We start from the raw sequence: 20,820 nt of genomic DNA, 5'->3' as shown, positions 1-20,820 counted from the left end.
GGCTTCTTAGAGGTAGGTAGATAAGAGAATATCAGTTGAGTCTATCTTTGTATTATATACAAAAATTGGACTCACTCATGCTTCTGGGAATTTACCAATGACATCACTAAATGGCCTCATCATGGTTGATGGTTTCATTCACAACAGCAACCCCTGAAGGTCTGGGGCATATCTTCGTTATTTTTGTTCCCCCATGTTCACCACAATGCATTGTGACTAATGGTGAATGTTTGAGGAATGAACAAGCAAATGAATACATTATGAAGGAGGAATCTGAGAGAGGGAATGGTTCTATGTTAGCCAAGTGACAATGTGTTCATGAATGGCTGTATCTCTCTCAAAGGCTCTTGACGTCCATGAAGTCATTCTATCATGAAGAGTAAACATGTTCATTTTAGTGACAGCAATGGCTGTGAATTTTCATATTAGACACATGCTCTTTTCATATTTCATCATTAGTCATGTGTATGCTGTGAATGTCAGCACCAATGATGAGAACAGCTTTGCCTTAATCCATCCTCCTTCTCTTGTTAGTTACCCCCTTTAAGGTTAGATTAGAGTCAGTGCAAAAAGTGAGCATGACGTTCAGGCCGTTTACTTTCCAATAGAGTATGTAAAATATTCTAGTTGTGTTTTAAAACAAAACATAAAAGCTGTGAATGTCTATGAGTGACTTTTCATGGCTAGTGCTACAGCTGCTATATTTGAGTTATCTGAGACATACCAAACAGATTTTAATTTTTTAAAATAACCTAATACTTCTTGTGCAGGCCTTGATTAAAATACAGCATGTGGATCGTGAACTCCTTGAATCCCTGGGGACCTTTAATTTTGTCATCGCTCATTCTCCACGGCTAAATTTACCACTGGACTCTGATCCATTCCAGAATCATTTCTAACAGAGTTCAAACATATAAAGGAGAACACTCCCCATCACCTGTGGTATGGGTGGTATCAAAGGATGTAAAGAACAGGAAGGTTCCCTGGGTGTTTATGTAATGACATAAGGGACAGCATTTCCTACCCCATTCTTACAAAGCTGGCCATTTGTAAAACCAACATTCACCTTATTTTCATGGATGCAGAATTCAATTTTCTATTAATATTAAGATTAGGGTTCTTCCATGAATGCCAGTCTGCTTTGTTGAACACATAGGAAATCTTGATTGACATTTTCCCAGGTCTCTCACTCAGGCAAAAGATAATATCCTCCTATTGCCTTTATGAGTCCCTGACTTGAATATTAAGATAGTGTAAATGATAATGATGCTGCCTATAACACTATGGTTCATCTGACTGATTTAAACCCCTTCTTGCAAACCTCTCCACACAGTTGCCCAATCGTGCCTAAACTTGCCACACTTATTGGATGTTATAAACATTGGACCTCCATCTAGAGCCATTCTGTGCAACTAGGAAGATGTCCTTATGTCCCTAAAGCATCAGCCTTCACTTCCTCCTCATTCCTCCTGCTCATGCTGCTAAAGCCCCAGCAATGGCCCAGTAAGATCCCAAATTGCATTACACCACTACCCAGACAGTCAGAAGCGTGATCTTGGTCTCATTAAGCTTTTACTTGAATCACATTAAAAACAGACCTCCTCCAGCTTCTCCATATGCTTAATATTTTATAGGTGCAAAATAGATAAAATGTTTTAATTTTCAACTTTAAAATACGTGAAAGTACATTTAATAAGACTATGCCTGATTTCCTATTTTTTCTCACTTTTAGCCATCTGTTAATGCTTTGAGATAAACTAATATTTGAACATGTATATGGTGTCAATTCTTTGTCATATGTACATTCTCCTAGACATAAGGCCACCCAACAACAACCATTTATAATATGAACTACTCTTTAAAATTATATTAATTCTTTTTCTTATGAGATTAATGTTTACCTGTCATGGACAATTTTAGAAAATAGTGTTAATAGTAATAATAGTGATAGTAGCTGACATTTATTGAGTTGTGCTGTACCCATATGAACTTATTTAACCTTCGCAAAACTCCAGAAGGAAGAAATATCATTATCCTCATTTTTTAAAAATAAATTTTTCTTTTGGAATATTTTAGACTTGAAAAAAATTGCAAAGATAGTACAGAGGGTTCCTCTATACCCTTCACTCAGCTTCCCTTAATGTTAATATCTTACATAACCAGTGTGTGTTTATCAAAATTAAGAAATTAACATCAGTGTAATACTGTCACCAAATGACAGAGCTTATGTGGGTCTCACCAGTTTTTCTGTTTCAGGATCCAGTTCAGGGGACCACGCTGTATTTAGTCATCGTGTCTCCTTTGTCTCCTCCGGTCAGTGGCTGTCTTTCAGTCTTTCCCGTTTTTCATGAACTGGACACGTTGGAGGAGTAGTGCTCAGATATTCTGTAGAGTGTCCCCCAGTGTGGATCTGTCTGACGAGTTTTCATGCTTGGACTGGGTGATGGGCTTTTGTGAACAAGCCCACAGAGGTGTGGCGCTCTTCCCATCACCATAGCAGGGAAACATGCCATCACTGGTGATGTTAACTCTTATCACTAGGTTAAAATAGTATCTGCCAATTTCTGCACCAAGTCAGTGTTTGTCCCTTTCCATGCTTTATTCTTTGGAAGCGAGTCACTGAGTTGAGCCTGCAGAGAAGGGAAGGGTATTCAAGCTCCTACTACTGAAGGGGGAGTGTCTGTACATTGTTTAGAATTCCTCTGTCAGGAACAGTTGTCCCTTCTCCTCCATTTATTTATTTATTCAATTATGCATTTGCATCAGCATGGACTCATGGATATTTATTTGTGACTTTAGGGTGTTATCCAATACTATCATTATTTATTTATTTTTCCTTTAAATAGTCCTTATTTTTCAGAGCAGCTTTAGGTTCACAGAAAAATTTTAGCAGAAAGTACAGTTCCCATGTACTTTCTGTCTGCCTGCTCCCCGACGCCGCCCCCCCCCACCCCCACAGCCTCTTCCACTATTAACACCACCCACCAGACTGGTACATTTGTTACAATTGAGAAGCCTACACTGACACATCATTATCAACCAAAGTCTATAGTTTACATTAGGATTTGCTCTTCTTATCATAAATTCTATGTATTTTGACAATTGAATAATGGTGTGTATCAACACCAGACAGAATATTTCCTCATTTTTCACGTGTGTAAATGTATTAAACAGAGATATTAAGTTGTTCACAGAAGGTGACGCAGTAGATTAACATTTTACAGTGATACATTTCATTAAAACCCATTGTAAATTTATTTGAGTTATTTTGCATATCATTGCCTTGTAGATGTACTCTGTAATTGATTCATGTAGCTCCTTAGTTCTGAATCTTTTAGTTTTTCCATATTAATAAACTTGCAAGTAACAGATAAATATCTGTCTGATACTGTACCATAATAACACAGTCTGTAAAGATAGAGACCCTGGTGGCTCATTTTTATGTGCCCCACTGTCCTCGTTCCTCCCTTTTACTCAGTAGCATTTAATACAGTGCCCCACAGTGATGAGAGAAGCTGATGAATGATTGCTTGCTGGATGAATGATTACCCAACACGTTTGTGAGCTTAAGGTTTGGTCAGGCACACATTTGAAGCTGACAGTATGGAGCCCTGATCTCTGAGGTTTCTTGAGGCTGCCATCAGGGGCACAAGTGTGCGCAGAATCACATATTGTTTTGATCTAGTGTCACCTAATTAACCTTCTTTAAAATGACTTAAGAGTTTCACGTTCTGGAAGATACTTTTGTAGAATATTATTTAAAGTATCATAACATTTGGGGGGAATTTATAGTTTCCACGTGTATTAACAGCCATCTGTGAACTAGAGCAAGCATGTGACCAAGGTACCAAATCTTTTACAAATTCAATGTGTTTTCTGAAGTCAAACATTTTCTGTGCAAAAGTGGGACTGTTTCCACTGCAGCCTTATTATGATGGACACAGAAAGGAACAACAACGAAAGACCTTCACTTTAGGGACAATTCCTTTGTCTGATATCACATACTCTAATACAACTAATGTCATTTTCCAAGAATTTTTCAAAAGAAGTGTTCAAGAATGAACATCTTCCATTTGTGATGTCCTAACAAAGTATGACCATTCATCACCCCATTTTTAATTGACTATATTTTCCTCCAGAAAAGACAGCTACGTCCAGCCTATTTTCAGACACTCCATTTTCTAAATCTGAATGTGAGGTTTTTAGAGCAAAGCTCCCTTCTTCTCGATTTGAAGAATCGCTCTTTATTGCAACACTGTGCATCCTTGTGTGTTTCACCAATCACACCTTGCTTTCTCCTGTCATCTCTGTAGGGTTATTTTCCTCGTGTTGGTGTATATACCAGTAAATGGATTGTGCTATTATCAAATGCTTCATTTTGATTCTACATTTAATCATCTGCAAACACCCTTTTCTTCTCTGCTTCTCTAGCACAAACATCTCTTACAAATAATTTGCATACTTGGAATTTTTTGAAGCCTTGTATATCTCTGTGATATATTAGGGCCCTCTGAATAAATTATTTCTCTTGGGGTCTAATTTAATAACTTTAAAAATTATTCTATTGATTTCACTCTACCATCTACACAATAGATAAAATATATAATAGGCATATGAAAGTGTATAGCCAATAGAGTAATTTGGAAAGTTATTAAATTAGAAGTGATAGAGCCATCTTGTAACTATGTGGGGGCATTCTGAAAACAGCAGAGCAGAAAGCTGGAAAACTCCTCCAGCCTGGTGACATTGAATTTTACAATTAATGAACTCTAAAACTCCTCTACTTGAAGATTGCATATATGAAGTAATAAATCCTCAGAGTTTAAGCTGTTTTTCGTCGGAGATTATACAACTTACAACCAAATGACTTCTAACGGATACAGAGTCCTCAGCATGGTAAGGGATAAAGATAATTAAGCACATTTAAAAGTCAAAAGTAAAATATATCCCTGAAAACACCTTGTGGACGCGCAGAGTGAAGGAGAATTTGATCTTCCACGAGGGTTTGGAAAGACTCATTACTGCAGGTTTATTCAAACTGTGTTTTCAAGGATAAGTGGGAATTTATCAGGAAAAAGATTTAGGGGAAAGTAGAAGATATAACCACGGACAGAGGGAGAGAGTCAGGAGGGGACTGTTAGGAATAATGCAAGACATAAAAACACTGTTTGGGCATGCACGTGTGTGTGTGCACACGTACATATGTGTAAAAGAGAGAGAGGTAGTGAGTGGTGAGTGTTTAGGGTGTTGATGGTGAGAAGAGTATCTGGGCATCTGGGCAAGTATAGAAACAAGTTAAAGAGCAGGTTTTGAAGGAGCTTCTGTGCCCAGAGCCAGGAATTTTTGTGTTCACCTGCACGTAGAAGGGAGCAAACAGAGGAAAGGCAACCTGGTCTACTTCAGCTTCGTCTTTTACTCTATTGTTGCTCTGTCAGCAATTTGGAGGGTGCAATACTATAGGGGAATTCAGGGAATCTGTGAGGGGTGGAGACGAGGAGGAAAGCTGTAGCCATATAAAATGTGGATGACTTTGGGGCTAGAGCTGAAAGTCAAAGTTGGGAGATGGAATTAGGCAGACATTGATGAGACATCCATACCTTCCACTCCAACTGGATATTTCACCACTTCTTGTCTTTCCACAAGCATATTGCTTGCTTTGGGTTCCTTAAAGTTAGAAAGTTTCCTCCCTTCTCGGCGTCTTGCCTATTCTGCTCCTTTTTCTGGAAGGCTCTCCCTGGCTTCTTCTCCTAGAGATCCACTGCTCATTCTTCAGGTCTCATTTTCACTTCCACTTCTTCAGATGGGTCTGCTCACCCTATTGTGTGCTGTTCTCTCAAAGCAATCTAAAATCTTCTTTCACAATAATTATTCAAATTGTGTCTAATTAAAGTCTTGTGAAATTACTTGTTTACGTGCAGCTCTTCCACCATTGAGTGTTCCATGAGCACGGGGACCACGTCTGTTTTGTAGTTTGCTACATTCTGGCTACATCATGGTTACTTAATAAGTAGTTTTTGTATAAATGAACAAATATATGAATGACATACTTATTACTAGCTTAAAAAGGGACGGTGTGTGTACAAGGCATTGAGGGTTGTGACAAAAGCAGAGGATGGACTTTAAATCAGTTGTTTGTAGTCATTTGGGACTTTGCAGACTCTTGGAAATAATAATAAATAATTTCCTGAAAGTAATGGACTCTTTCCACAGAAAACAATGCATATAATTTAGTACCACTGGAAGTCAGTTTAAGAAGCCCCGTTTTAAAGTTTATTATAAGAAAGTTACAAAATTAAGTTGAGACTGGGAAGTTGAAAGTTATCTGAGCATTCTATGTTTCCACAGAAGAATTACTGGACAATAATTTTAGCTTCTCTGTATTTCTATTAAAATGAGATGAAAGGGAATAAGTTTAAAATGTTAATAGAAAAGTTTCAGATTATGCATGGGAATTGATTGATGGAAGTCTGGTAATTACACACTCCTTAACCTCTGGAGATGAGGTGTTCCCTTGTGAATACTGTTCTTTCTAACATGCTTCAGATATGCTCTATTTGGAAAGGGGCATATAAGCAACATAGGTAAAAAGAACTTATGCTTATTGACTTAAAATGTCAGTTTTTTCCTAATTAAATTTTACGGTGGTCCAATATTATGACTCATTATGATTAAGGAGTGAGTATTTGAGTGAATGCTGCCATTTGCTTGTTTGCTAAATTTGGGCAAGTTTTTTAAACTCTGAATTGTACCAGAGTTTAAAAAACTGACTATATTTTTCTGGTACGTGACAAGGGCTATATAAGTAGAAACTGTTATTGTCATACATCCCCCCCCAAAAAATAAAAGCAAACTCAGGATTTTTTCTTAATTATTTCAGTTAGCTCAACTTGTTAAACCAGTAAAAGTCTTCACTCGCACCTAAACTAACCTCATTGTTCCAGGTTTTAATCAAAGGTACCCATGCACTCTTCCAATCCACGTGCAAATAGTCATCTTTATGCATATGGGCCACACACATCCATTTATGTATCAATCAGGTTCCTGAATTATTCTAGGGTCTTAAGTTTCAGCGATACCAGGGCTTAGGAATGTATTTCCTGATTATTCCTAGGCAATTATTAGTATAAAAAATTAAATTATTTTTAAATGATTCTGTCTGAAACAAGGGTTTATATCATTTTGAAATATTAATAAACATTTATTAGTGATAGAGTAATTAGTAATTCAGTTTAGTACAGCAATATTCATATTCAAAACACTTTGGAAACACTAATATTCTATTTCTCATGATTAATTTAGAATAATTCTCTTGAATGAATAATGTAAGCTATTATATACATTAGTTTTACTTCATAACTTATTACCAACTTTATGTTATTTAGAAATCAAATTTAGAAATACCCATGCAGGCTTTTTCTTCAGTCTTTATAGCTTTTATTTTATTTTCTCTACATAAAATTTTAACTGGGTTATATGGCAAGGACTGATGTTACAAGCACCGATTCTAGGAGTAATTATGTCTAAGGCTGTCAAGATGTTAAGAGTTATTGTTTAGATGCCATATAAGTTCTCCATTACCCAGAGAATAAAGTCTGCACTTCTCAATCTGGAAGTCAAATCCATCAACGATTTAAGATGACATACTTTTGCGTTATTGAATCTTTCTCCTCGGAGCATGTTCATGTACTATTTTTAATTCCCACAGATGTCATTCTGTTCTAGAACTCTTTTCATTTTACCTTTTCTGAAATCTGATTCCTCTTCCCAAATTCCTCTTTTCCTCGTGTCAAAATCTAATTCTATAAGACAGTCCTCGAGTCAGGGTTCTAGCTTCAATTCCTCCATCATATCACTTAAAATTCTGTTGACTAGAGTTAATCTTGCTCTTACATACAATGTTTTATCGTTTTTATTCTTTTTTTCTTATTTTAGAAATAGTATATGCTATTTCAGGGAAGTAATAAACAGGAAGTAGCAAAAAAAACCCTTAAAAACAACATAAAATAATCCCATAATACCAAAAAAATAACTAACATATTTTCTTTCTTAAACTTTGCTTTGCACATACACATTTTTATACATTTTCACAGAACAGGCTGAAGTTATGCATATTATTTTATGAACCATTTTATTTTCACAAAGTATGAACAAGTTCCATGTCAGTAGGCATATTTTGTAACTGATATAACATTTAATTATTTAATTAACATTTAATTAAGTTGTGCACATAATTATAAAACAAACGCACATAAGCCCATCAACCAACATAAAACATGATTGGAGCATTGTCAATATTACTGACATTAGCTGTGGGTCCATACACAATTCCTATCTTAAATTGCCTGTTAATTATTCCCAAACTCTCTCTGTGAGGGTGCATGTATTTCACCCCATACACATTTGTTTTAATGGAGTATAGCTAGTTTTGATTGTTTTTGAATATTATAAAAAGAATATTATCCTTCTCTAAATTTCTCTTTTTTCATTCAATGTTTCTTTCTAGGATGTGTCCATGTTGCTTGCAGTTATAGTTCAATGAATTCTCCCTACTAAATTGGTGTAAGAGATAAGGCTACAATTTATTTGTTTCTTCTGCTATCGAGGGACATTTGGGTTAATTCAGTTTTTGCTTTTATAAACACAGCAGTTATGAACATTCTCTTTCATATCTCTGGGTGCAGACACATGTAAGACAGCCTCGAGTATATAACTAGAAGGAGAGGTGGAGGACCAAAGATCATGTGCTTATCACCATTAGAGGATATTGAATCATTGTTTTCCAAAAACGAATGTTTAAAACTTATTTCCTACAAATATTGAGGATGCGTTATTAGGCATCCACTCCCCATTCTCACCAAACTTGGTATTTTAAGCCCCAGATTTTGCTGATCTAATATAATGGTAGCTCAGTTGGGTCCTAATTTGCATTTCCTTGATTACTAATGAGGTAGAGCCATCTTTTCCTAATTTAATACAAAAGTTTTTTCCCATTATGAGACATGATATCTCTTTGCTTTTTCCTTACTTAAATTTTGTTGATTTCTTATTGACTTATAAGGATCCTTTGTATATTTTGGATACCAGTCTTCGATTTGCAAATAACTTTTCCTAATTTGTGTGTGGTGTGTTTTTTTCTTTTCACTATTTTTTTGGTGTCTTTTGATAAAAAGGACTGAATCTTCATGTAATAAAGTCAATCTATTAACTTATTTTATGAGTAGTGCTTATGGCTTTTTTTATTAAAAAAAATTCCCTTCCCTGACGTCATAAAACTGTTCTCCTGTATTTCTTCCAAATATTTTACAGATTATTTTCACTATATTACTGAATCCATGTAGAATTGTGTTAGAATATAGTGTAATTTAGACATGCAAATGAAAATGTGTTAATGTGGATCACTGATTTTTCTCAATGTCTACTAAATAGTGCATGTTTCTCTAGTAACTTGAAATCCAGTGTTCTGCTAGATAATATCCAGTTTCTCCATTTTTCCTTCAGTAAGTTTTGAAAAGTTATGTTTTTCTAGAAATTTGACAATTTTCTATGTAGTTTAAAATAGATTGACTTTAAAGTGTTTGTAGTGTTGTCTCTGTATCTTTTAAAATTCTACCATACGTATAGTTACACTAACTTTCTTATTCTGAATAGTTTATTTGTACCTATCAATATTCCTTGAAAGTTATCATGAATATTTTTAAAGAATCATCTTTTTTTCTTTTTATCCTTTCTATTCTGGCTGTGTTTTCTACTTCCACAATTGTTCCTTTTCTCTTTATTATCAGTATTTTTCTCCTTCATTTGGGTTACTTGTAAACTTAAGTTTTTAGCCTTTTCTCTTTTTTCATGTAAGTATTTTCCAATTATACATTTTCCTCCAAAGAGTTACTTTAGTTACATTCCAAACAAAAATATAGCTTTTTTATTAGAAATCCAATTTAAGAATTTCTTATATGCATATGATTTCCTCTTAGGTGTCTGAGTTATTTATAAATATATTTTTAAGTTTAGAAATGTATTGTGGGTTTTGTTAGGTTACATGGCAGAAGGGAATTAAGTTTGCAGATCGAGGTAAAAGTTGCCCATCAGCTGACTTTAAAGTGGGGAGATTTCTTTGGATTATCTGGATGGGCCCAAATTAAATACAATCTTAAAAGCAGGTCAGAAGAGCAGAAAGAGGGGGTTGTGACTATGGAAGGCACAGAGAGATACAATGTTGCTGAGTTTGAAGACTATGGAACCATGGCTGAAGGATGTGAGTGGGCTCCAGCAGCTGAAAAAGGCAAGGGGTTGTATTCCTCTCAAGAGCCTCCAGACAGGAGCACAGTCCTCCCAAAACCTTGATTTTAATCCACTGGGACCATGACAGACATGTGACCAATAGAACTTTAAGATAGCAAGTTTGTGGTGTTGTATGTCACTAAGTGTGTTGTAATTTGTTCAGCATCAATAGGAGACTAATACGCTAGTATTGCACCAAATTTAGTAACATTATGACTTTGGACAAATGATTTAACCGCTGACTTTCAATGTTCTTTTCTGAAAAAAATGGGTATTCTAATACATCTTTTTCTTCATATTTTACCATTTTTTTTTGACCTGAAGATATATCATAAAATTGGCATAAACTCTAATACCTCCTCTCCTGGAAATGTTATTAAATCTTGTCACGTCTTTCTTCACTCCCTTACAGTCACAGGGACGCTGTCACACTTGCTTCCCTCTTGGGGAAGTATTTGTGAAGGAAGGAGTGATTGAGCTGGGCCCGCTGGCACTGGTAGGATTCCTGATTACAGTCAGGGAAGAGTGCAAATTGAGATAGAAGGAGCAAATTGAGCAAAAGCACAGAGAGAGGATAGTGTGCGACTCATTCAGAAAACAATGAATTCCCTGAGGTTTGCTGCAATAGGGTCCTAGCTAACAGAATCATTTTTGATAATCTGGGTAGCGCTTATTTATACTATTTATCAAAGACAATTTCTGCTCACATTAGACCAAAGGGAGGTTTGAAAAAAATCCAAGATTTGTTTTTGTTAAGAATCCAGTCAGCTATTTAGTTTGATTTGGAATGATTTGTTAGCTCTTATCTAGAAGTAACTCTATTTTACAGAATCCCACAAGAAGGTTTGTTTTCACTCTCAGCGATCATCTTACTTTGGCAAACAATCTGAGACTGAAGATTTGGAGAGAAACAGAATACCAGGAACCTTTGGGCTTTTAAGTTAAAGCTGTTATTCAGGACATAGAGTAAGAGTGGGAAATACAGAGGTAACCAAGGACAAATAAATGGTGCTTGTGTTTTCTGCTGGAGCATAACAGAAGGACTTTAGTAGAATTAGGGACACAGAACTAGAAGGGCATTAACTCAGCTTGAAAACTGAATATTAACTAATGATATTTCTTTTTGATTGTGGTGTATTATCTTACACTGAGGATAGAGACGGAGGTAGAGAAAGGAGAAGCATTGTCCTTTGAATATTTTTTTTAACACTCTGGGCCGTCTTCCCCCAAAATTGTTTTTAGTTATCACCACAGACCATTTTTTCCAGTCACTCTGTTTGTCACACTTTATATACGTGAATTAAAATTAAAGAAGGATTGATTCTGGGAAGATTATGGGAGGACAACAGCCATACGCCTCCTTATGACTTCATCTGTCAACAACCTATAAATATGTAAAACCATCAAAGACTCTTAGTAGACCAAATCAGTGAAGATGTAGAACAATCAAATAATATATCTGGCAAATTTAATTTAATAAACCCACATATGGGCATTTGTATTCTGCAAATACAGCGTAATTTTTACATCCATTTTTTTTTCAATTTTCTTAAAGCAATTACTTACCTGGCCACAAAGCAAGCCTTAATGTAGTTAAAACATATTTTAGCAAACTAGACTCTACAGGCAGAATATTCTCTGTTTCTTTGGTCCTCTTTATTTTTCTCTGCTCCTCTTTCTTTTTACCAGTAGCACATAATACAGAAACTAGGCCCTTGGAGGAAATCATTACATAATTTAAGGATGAAGAGAGAGACTATAGTAAATGGTGATGAATACTGTCAACCATTATCACATCTAGTAAAGAGGTATTAAGATAGAAATTGGAAGAACAAAGTAATTGGAATCTGACAACTTGGATTAAATCGTTAGCTTTCTCATCCAAAAGCTATTTGATTTTGGTGACTCAGTGGACCTCTCAGAGTCTGTTTCTTTGCACAAAAGATTGGGCTAATAATAGCTGTCTCACAGAGTTCAAGTGAGCTATCATCTGAAGAATTTTGTGATATTTCTTTTCTTTTAAATAATATCGAACATCTCCCTTTTGACAGGCTTGATTCTAGTTGTGGAGAGTTATAGAGATAAAAAAGGCATGGTCCTTGCCTTTAAAAAGATTGCGATTTTCGCCAGGACTCTTGGGAACTAAATTAAGTCAACTAGACAAAAAAACAGGTTCAGTCACTTCATTCGTCTTCATGGTCTTCATTATAATGGAGATACGGTGCATGGTTTGTTCTCTGGAGAGTCCATGGTGTGTGTGTGCTTTGGCAGAATTCATCTCTACCAAAATTGGTCTTTGATGCCCATTTCCCATTGTTCCACATCTTCACTGCCCTCCTGCTGGTCTCTAGTTGACAGTAATACAGGCTCTGTGCACCTCATTTGTGTCCTGTCTCTGAGGAATCACTGTGCCTCAGTGTTGTCAGTTTCCTTAAGAACATTATTTCCTCTTTTTTTCCAATATTTTTCATTGCTTCAGGTGGGAGATTAAATGTGATCATTGTTATTCAATCTGGGTTAGAAATGAAATCCATCTCATTCTGTTTTAAGACAATTAAATCCAATGTTGCATTTAAAGTGCTTACCGATCTGCTGAAATATATTAAGTAATTTATATTTATTTATATATATTATATAAATATATATAACACTTTGCCTGAATAGGATCATGGAACATATTCAAGTGCTAGGAAGATGAGTCTCTAGCATATTTCTAAATTACTGGAAGGAGTAGCTATGCTTTTTTCTTGTGGTTACTGAAACAAATTACCCAAAACATGATGGCTTAAAATAACAGACATTTATTATCTGACGGATCCTGAGGCTCAAAGTCTGAAATCTGGCAGGACCACACCCTCTCCGGGGGCTTTGGGGAAAAATCTGTTTCTCTTCTAGCTTGTGTTGTCTGTGTGGAGATTCCTGGGCTTGTGGCCACGTCACTCGCATCCTGTATCCGTCTTCACTTGTCTTCTCTTCTGTGCGTCTGTGTGAAACCTCCCTCTGCCTCAATCATATAGGGATATTCATGATGGCATTTAGGGCCCCCCAATATAATCCAGGGTGCGATAGACTGAATTGTGTCCACCTGAAATTCATATGTTGAGGCCTCAACCCCAAATGTGACTGTATTTGGAGAAGGGGCCTTTAAGGAAGTAATTAAGGTTAACTAAAGTCCTCACAGTGGGACCCTAACCTGATGGGATTACTGGCTTTATAAGAAGAGACACCAGATAACTCGCTCGCTCTCTGCCGTGTGAGAGCACACTGAGAAGTGACATCTCCAGGTCAGGAGGAGAAGCTTCACTGAAAAACGAACCCTGCTGGACCTTGATCCAGGAATTTTCAGCCTCAGCAACTGTAAGAAGATAACTTTTCTGTTGTTTAAGATACCCAGTGAAAGGTGTTTTGTTATGGCAGCTCGAGCTGACAGAGTAATTTCCTCTACTCAAGCTCCTTAATTTCATCACATCCGTTGCCATATATGAAAATATTCACTCTTTTGTCATAGGACATTCCGTGTATTTTGGGGAGGCCACCATTGTACATTGTATAGCCTACTGTAGTATTTAATCTGATTTTCTTTTTTGTTTTCACAGAAAAGCTATTTTCAATCCGTAATTCAAAACGTTACAAACATCAAAGTTTATGATTATAAAATAAATCGCGGGGCGGCCCCGTGGCTGAGTGGTTAAAGTTCCCTGCGCTCCGGTTTGGTGGCGCAAGTTTCGCATGTTCAGATCCTGGGTGCAGACTTACTCTACTCATCAACCAGGCTGTGGAGGCATCCCATATACAAAGTGGAGGAGGATTGGCACAGATGTTAGCTCAGGGCTGATTTTCCTCAAATAAAAAAACATGAGGATTAGCAATGATGTTAGCTCAGGGTGAATCTTCCTCACAAAAAAAAAAAAGAAAGAAAAGAAAAGATATATCATTCCAATGGTATGCCACCATTTGCATTGCTTCTTGTACTCATTCACCTTTTCGTTTTTCAAATGTTTATTTTTTTTTTATTGAGGTATAACTGACATATAACATTATATTAGTTTCAGGTGTACAACATAATGATTCGATGTTTGTGTATATTGTAAAATGATCACCACAATGTTTAGTTAACATCCATCACCATACACAGATGCAAATTTTTTTTTTCTTGTAATGAGGGCTTTTAAGATCTACTCTCTTAGCAACTTTCAAAGATGCAATACCATATTAGTAACTATAGTCACCATGCTGTACATTACATCTCCAAGACTTTATTTTATAACTACAAGTTTGTACCTTTTGACCCCCTTCACTGATTTTGACCCCCACCCCCTGCCACTGGCAACCGCCAGTCTGTTCTCTGTGTCTATGAGCTCAGTTTTTTGTTTTTGTTTTTTGGTATTCTCTATATAAGTAATATCACACAGCATTTGTCTTCCTCTGTCAGATTTAATTCACCTAGCATAATACACTCAAGGCCCGCCCAGATTGTCACAAATGGTAAAATTTCATTCTTTTTTATGGCTGAATAATATTCCATTTTATATATGTACCATATTTTCTTTATCCATTCATCAATCGTTGGACACTTGTTTCCGTATCTTTGCTATGCTGCAATGAACGTGTGGGTGCATATATCTTTTCAAGTTAGTTTCCATTTTCTTCAGATGGATTCCCAGAAGTGGAATGCTGGATCATGTGGTAATTCTATTTTTAAGTTTTTGAGGACCCTCCAAACTGTTTTCCATTGTGGCTGCACCAGTTTACATTCCTACCAACAGTGCAGAAGGGTCTCCTTTTCTCCACATTTTCACCAACACTTGTTCTTTTTTGTCTTTTTGATAATAGTCATTCTAACAGGTGTGAGATGATATCTCATTATGGTTTTGATTTGCATTTCCCTGATGAATAATGATGTTGAACATCTTTTCATGTACCGATTGGTCATCTGTATGTCTTCTTTAGGAAAATTTCTGTTCAGATCTTCTGCTCATTTTTTAAATCAAATTGTTTGTTTTATTTGCTATTGAGTTGTATGAGTTCTTTATATATTTTGGATATTAGCTCCTTATCAGATACATGATTTATAAATATTTTCTCCCATTCAGTATGTTACCTTGTCATTTTGTTGATGGTTTCCTTTGATGCACAGAAGCTTTTTAATTTGATGTAGTCCCACTTATTTATTTTTGCTTTTGTTGTTTTTTCTTTTGGTGTCAGACAAAAAATTATTACCAAGACTGACATCAAGGAGCTTACCTGCTATGTTTTCTTCTAGGAGTCTTATATTCTCAGGTCTTACATTCAAGTCTTTAATCCATTTTGAGTTAATTTTTGTGTATGGTGTAAGATAGTGGTCCAATTTCATTCTTTTGCATGTGGATGTCTAGTTTTCCCAACACTTATTGAAGAGACTGTCCTTTCCCAATTGTATATTCTTGGCACCTTTGTTGTAAATTAATTGACCATACATATGTGGGTTCATTTCCATGCTCTCTATTTTTTCCATTGATCTATGTGTCTGTTTTTGTACTAATGCCGTACTGTTTTGATTATTACAGTTTTGTAATATAGTTTCAAATCATGGGAGCTTCACTGAAATCATGCCTCACTTCAAATCATCATGCCTTCTCAAGATTGCTTTGGGTGTTCACGGTCTTCTGTGGTTCTACACAAGTTTTAGGATTATTTGTTCTGTTTTTGTGAAAATGCCATTAGAATTTTGATAGAATGTGCATTTAATGTGTAGATTGCTTTGAGTAGTATGGACATTTTAACAATATTAATTCCTCCAATCCATAAGCATGGAATATCTTTTCATTTATTTGTATCTTCTGCAATTTCTTACATTAATGTCTTATAGTTTTCAGTATACAGGATTTTCACCTCCTTCGTTTAAATTTATCCCTAGGAATTTTATTCGTTTTGATGCAATTGTAAGTAGGAATTTTTAAAAATTTCTCTTTCTGATTATTCATTGTTAGTGTTTAGAAATGCAACAGATTTTTGTATATTGTTTTTGCATCCTGAAACTTTACTGAATTTGTTCATTAGTTCTAACAGTTTTTTTGTGGAGTCTTTAGGGTTTTTTTTCTACATAATACCATGTCATCTGCAAATAGTGACAGTTTTACTTCTCCCTTCCCATTTTTGAAACTTTTTTTTTCCTTTCCTAATTTCCCTATCTAAGACTTACAATACTATGTTGAATAAAAGTGGCAAGAGTGAACATCCTTGTCTTGTTCTTGATTTTAAAGGAAAAGCTTGCAGCTCTTCGCCATTGGGTTTGATGTTAGCTGCAGGCTTGTCATATATGGCCTTTATTATGTTGAGGTATGTTCCCTCTATACCCACTTTGTGGAGAGTTTTTATCATAAATTAGATGTTGAATTCTGTCAAATGCTTTTTCTGAATCTATTGAGATGAGCATATGATTTTTATCCTTCACTCTTTTAATGTGGTATATCACATTTACTGATTTGCAGATGTTGAACCATCCTTGCATCCCTTGAATAAATTCTACTTGATCATGGCAGATGAAACTTTTCATGTCTTGTTTAATTCAGTTTGCTAATATTTTGTTGAGAATTTTTGTATCTATGTTGATCAAGGATATTGACCTGTAATTTGTTTTTTGTGTGATGTCCTTGTCTGGTTTTGATATCAGGGTAATGCTGGCCTCTTAAACTGAGTTTGGAAATGTTCCCTCCTCTTCTACATTTTTGGAAGAGTTGCAGAAGGATTGGTATTAATTCTTCCTTAAATGTTTGGTAGAATTCACCGGTGAAGCCATCTGGTCCTAGACAGTGGTATATCCAAATAGTGGAATATTAATCAGCAGTAAAAGGAAATGAACTATCAAGCCCTGAAAAGACATGAAGGGACTTGAAAAGCATTGTACTAAGTGAAAGAAGTCAGTCTCAAATGGCTATATACTGCATGATTCAGACTACAGAACATTCTAGAAAAGGAAAACTGTGGATAAAATTAGATGACCAGTGGTTGCCAGGGGTGAGGAGGGTAGGGATGAGTATGCAGAGCTTGGAGGATTTTTAAGGCAGTGAAACTACTCTGCATGATAATATAATGATGGAAGTATGTTATTATACATTTGTCCAAACCCTTAAATTGTACAGCAGCAAGAATGAACCCTAATTTAAACTGTGGACATTGGGGCATTAGGATGTGTTGATGTAGGCTCATCCTTAATAACATTTGTACCATTCTGGTGAGTGAATGTTGGTAATGGGGGAACCTATGCATGTGTGGGAGCTGGGGCCACGTGGAAAATCTCTATACCTCCCTCTCAAATTTTTTGTGAACCTAAAACTTGTCCAAAGAAATAAAATTAAAAAAATAAATTAAAAAATTGCAAGAACAAAAAAACATACTGCAATTTAGGTGTTCTTGACCTGATTTAGCAGAACAGCAGGAAGCAGAGGCCCTCCAAAGTTATATAAATTGTCTAAGGCCCAAATTTATTTGTGTGCTAATCCAGAATAAAATTCCACATTTCTTTAACTCCAAATTACATTACCTTTCACCAAAGTCAGTCCCCATCCTGTGTTAATTCATCAGACTCAATAAGGCTTCTTTCCAGAAGGAGCCATCTCACTGACAGCAAAGGCCTGTATAACGATCACATGTATTATGTTTCAATGCAAGCAGTTCTTCAATTAAATACCAAATTTTTCATTTAAAGTAGCAATTTTTCATGCTTTATTGCTGACACTGGTGAAGTGATGGATAATTTCCTCCAGTTATTAAAAGCAATTAATATGTATATAATTTTTTTCCTGAAGCAAAATTGAGATAACTTCAGTATTGATACAGAAAAGTTGGCAAAACAGGCATCCCATTAGTTTAATGCATGATCACAGGGGGAGCCTTTGCCAAACTTGTGGAGGAGGAAAGTCCCTCTGTCATTCTTTCCCTCCTGCTCTTTGTGAACTTCATAGTTAAGGAAGCCTCTTTTATCCTCTGGCCAAAGTTGCAATGGCCCACAAAAATAAGTAGATAGATACATAGATAGATGATAGATAGATAGACAGACAAACAGACAAATAGATAAAACCTTTTATTCTGGATATATTCCTTGCCTCAGCCTCACCACCAAAATCTGGGAGCATTTTCATAAGTGCACAATCTTTGCATGAGAAAATATAATTAAGCAAACATAAGAATTTGTCAATATGCTACATATTTATATTTTTAGTAGGAAGATATTGAATACCTACCCTAAACGTAGCCTCCATCATTGGTGAGCCTGATATTGTTCTTTTGAGCTTCCTTAGCTGGGTTAGGTTATCTTCCTGTTGGTTTCCGTGGTAAACTTCTATCTCAGCCCTTATGTTGGGCTGTCAGTTTTATTTTAGTGGTTTGACTCCCTGTATCATCCAGGTCTCTGGGATTACATGCAGCCAACACTGACCCTTACCAAATTAAATGAAGGGCTTTATTGGTAGAACATCGGGAGCTTATAGTATCTGGGAGAAGACAGAAATAACCAGCATAGGAATGGGTAGAAACAAAGGCCGCTTCAGAAGACTGGAGTATGAAGCATAAGAAAGGTCTTAATTGTAAAAACAAGACACCCTGCTGGAATTAATATACCTAACTATTTGTGGTATATTCTTAATCTAGCCAATGTTAATTTCCAAGAATGGAGATTCCAGTGACCTAACTTGGATCATGTGCCAATATATTAGATGGGTCTGGGAATTTGATGCATAAGACAATACTTGGGATATGCCATACCATGAGAGAGAGGTAACCCTTGTAATGAAATCAGGACCCAGTAGGAAGGTAACAGAAATGATGAATTGTTCTGAGTACACGGGGACTGTTTGAAATCAAGAACTATTATAATCTTTCATCTCAATTCTAAACACTCTACTGTTACTGAGTGGTTGCACAATAAATGTTTGTTGACTTATATTGCTGGAAGTAATTCAAATTGCTACATTTTGGAAAGATTTCTCTAATCGTAATTGATGCTGCTACACATTAAATGAAATTTACCAGAATATATTGGGACTTTATATTCAGTGATTTGATTGTGCAACAGAAACAAAAGACACAAATTTCTGCTTGCCTATTAAGGTGATTTACTCTATTCTTTATGTTTTGCAGTTGTGGTTCTTGCTGTGAATACTAGGGGAAACTCTCTTTCACCATTGTTGTTTATTTGTTCCCTCTGTTCTTTTTAACCTATTTCCTCAGACTATCTGTAATTTGTAGGTTATGGGAAGATAAGTGGTGAATGTCCAGTAGATTTTAGCTAGATTAAATGGCTTTTTTGATTCATGTTAATATATTTTTTAACACTGCTATACAATAGTGCCTGTCTATTTAAAAGTCCAAGTGCTTTAAGCTTTCTGTTAACAATACAAAAATCAACCTCCTTGCTGCAGACCTCCCTTTTCTCCAGATTGCTCCATTTCTGTAGAATTTTTCAATGTTGTAGGTTCTAATCTTTGCTCTCAACATACGGTCACTGCCCCATGTCTTTTCCATTGCCCGAATTCATGCTTCATTGCAGCTTCTGTCACCATCTATTTGGTCATGTTTATTGTTCCTTTCTTGGTTTCTCCACCCGAATTCTCTTCTGTTCCATTTTTTGCCTGTACACTGCTGCTACGTCACGCTGACAGGGCTCTAGCCATGTCGTATGCCTACGTTAAAATATCCTACGGACTCCCATTTGGCTACTAAATTAAGTGCAAACTTTGTCGCTCAATTTTGGGATCTCTTCCCTACTTTGCAGCATTTTCCTCATGATTTCTCTACTGGTACCCGCTAAGCCAGCAGGCCAACAACTGACTCTTCTTCCTACACGTCTTTGCTTATATTGTTTCCTTCACCTGGAATGCCCTCCCTCAGTCTTGCCTTCATCATTCAGAGGCCCATTTTAAAATTACTCTTTCCATCATGACTTTTCTTAGTATCTCAAATGGATTTGACTTCAGTTCTTTCAAAATATGTACAACTCTGCTTGTGTCCCCTTTTATTAATTTATTTTATATCGAGCTATTTATGTGAATAGCAATCAGATTGTGTAAACCCTATAAAGACAAAAACAGTAACTTTCTCATCGTTATATCTACCAACAACCTGTAATACAGACCACTGTCTTACTCAAAGTCATTTTATTTTCCTGTTTAATTTTCTTCCTTATTTCTGGGGAAGACACAGAGGGGAAATCAGAAGATAGGGGTCTTAAACAAGACAGGTTGGGAGAAAAAGAAGCAAGAGAGGAGAAGACACTTCGTGCCTCTTGGATCTCACACAACTAAGTTAAACTTTAAGTATAAAGAAAGAGGAATTTTGTTCATTTTGTTTGTGTATTGTTATACATCATGTGCATTTGGGTGACAATATAGGAACTATTTTAGTCAACTAAGGTGCTTTATTTCTATTGTTTTCCTAATATGCTACTAGCTTTAAAATATTTTTTTACAATTAATATTCTACTAGTTTTATTAAGTATCTTTGGTTTTTATTTTTGTGGAAGTATTATTTTTGTTATAATGTTCTCCTGCTAAGGAAGGTAACTGC

At 35.9% G+C, this 20,820-nt stretch overlaps 1 protein-coding gene across 1 annotated transcript in view; it reads left to right on the top strand.

Annotated features, from left to right (window-relative positions):
• LUZP2 (leucine zipper protein 2) overlaps positions 1–20,820 on the top strand; it is a 455,713-nt gene that overhangs the window by 412,110 nt on the left and 22,783 nt on the right. The gene's annotated exons all lie outside the window — the stretch shown is intronic.

The sequence above is a fragment of the Equus quagga genome, chromosome 14 (genome assembly GCF_021613505.1).
Source record: "Equus quagga isolate Etosha38 chromosome 14, UCLA_HA_Equagga_1.0, whole genome shotgun sequence".
NCBI lineage: Eukaryota > Metazoa > Chordata > Mammalia > Perissodactyla > Equidae > Equus > Equus quagga.
Note: the sequence above shows the minus strand (reverse complement) of the source record. Positions and strands in the feature narration are given on the sequence as shown.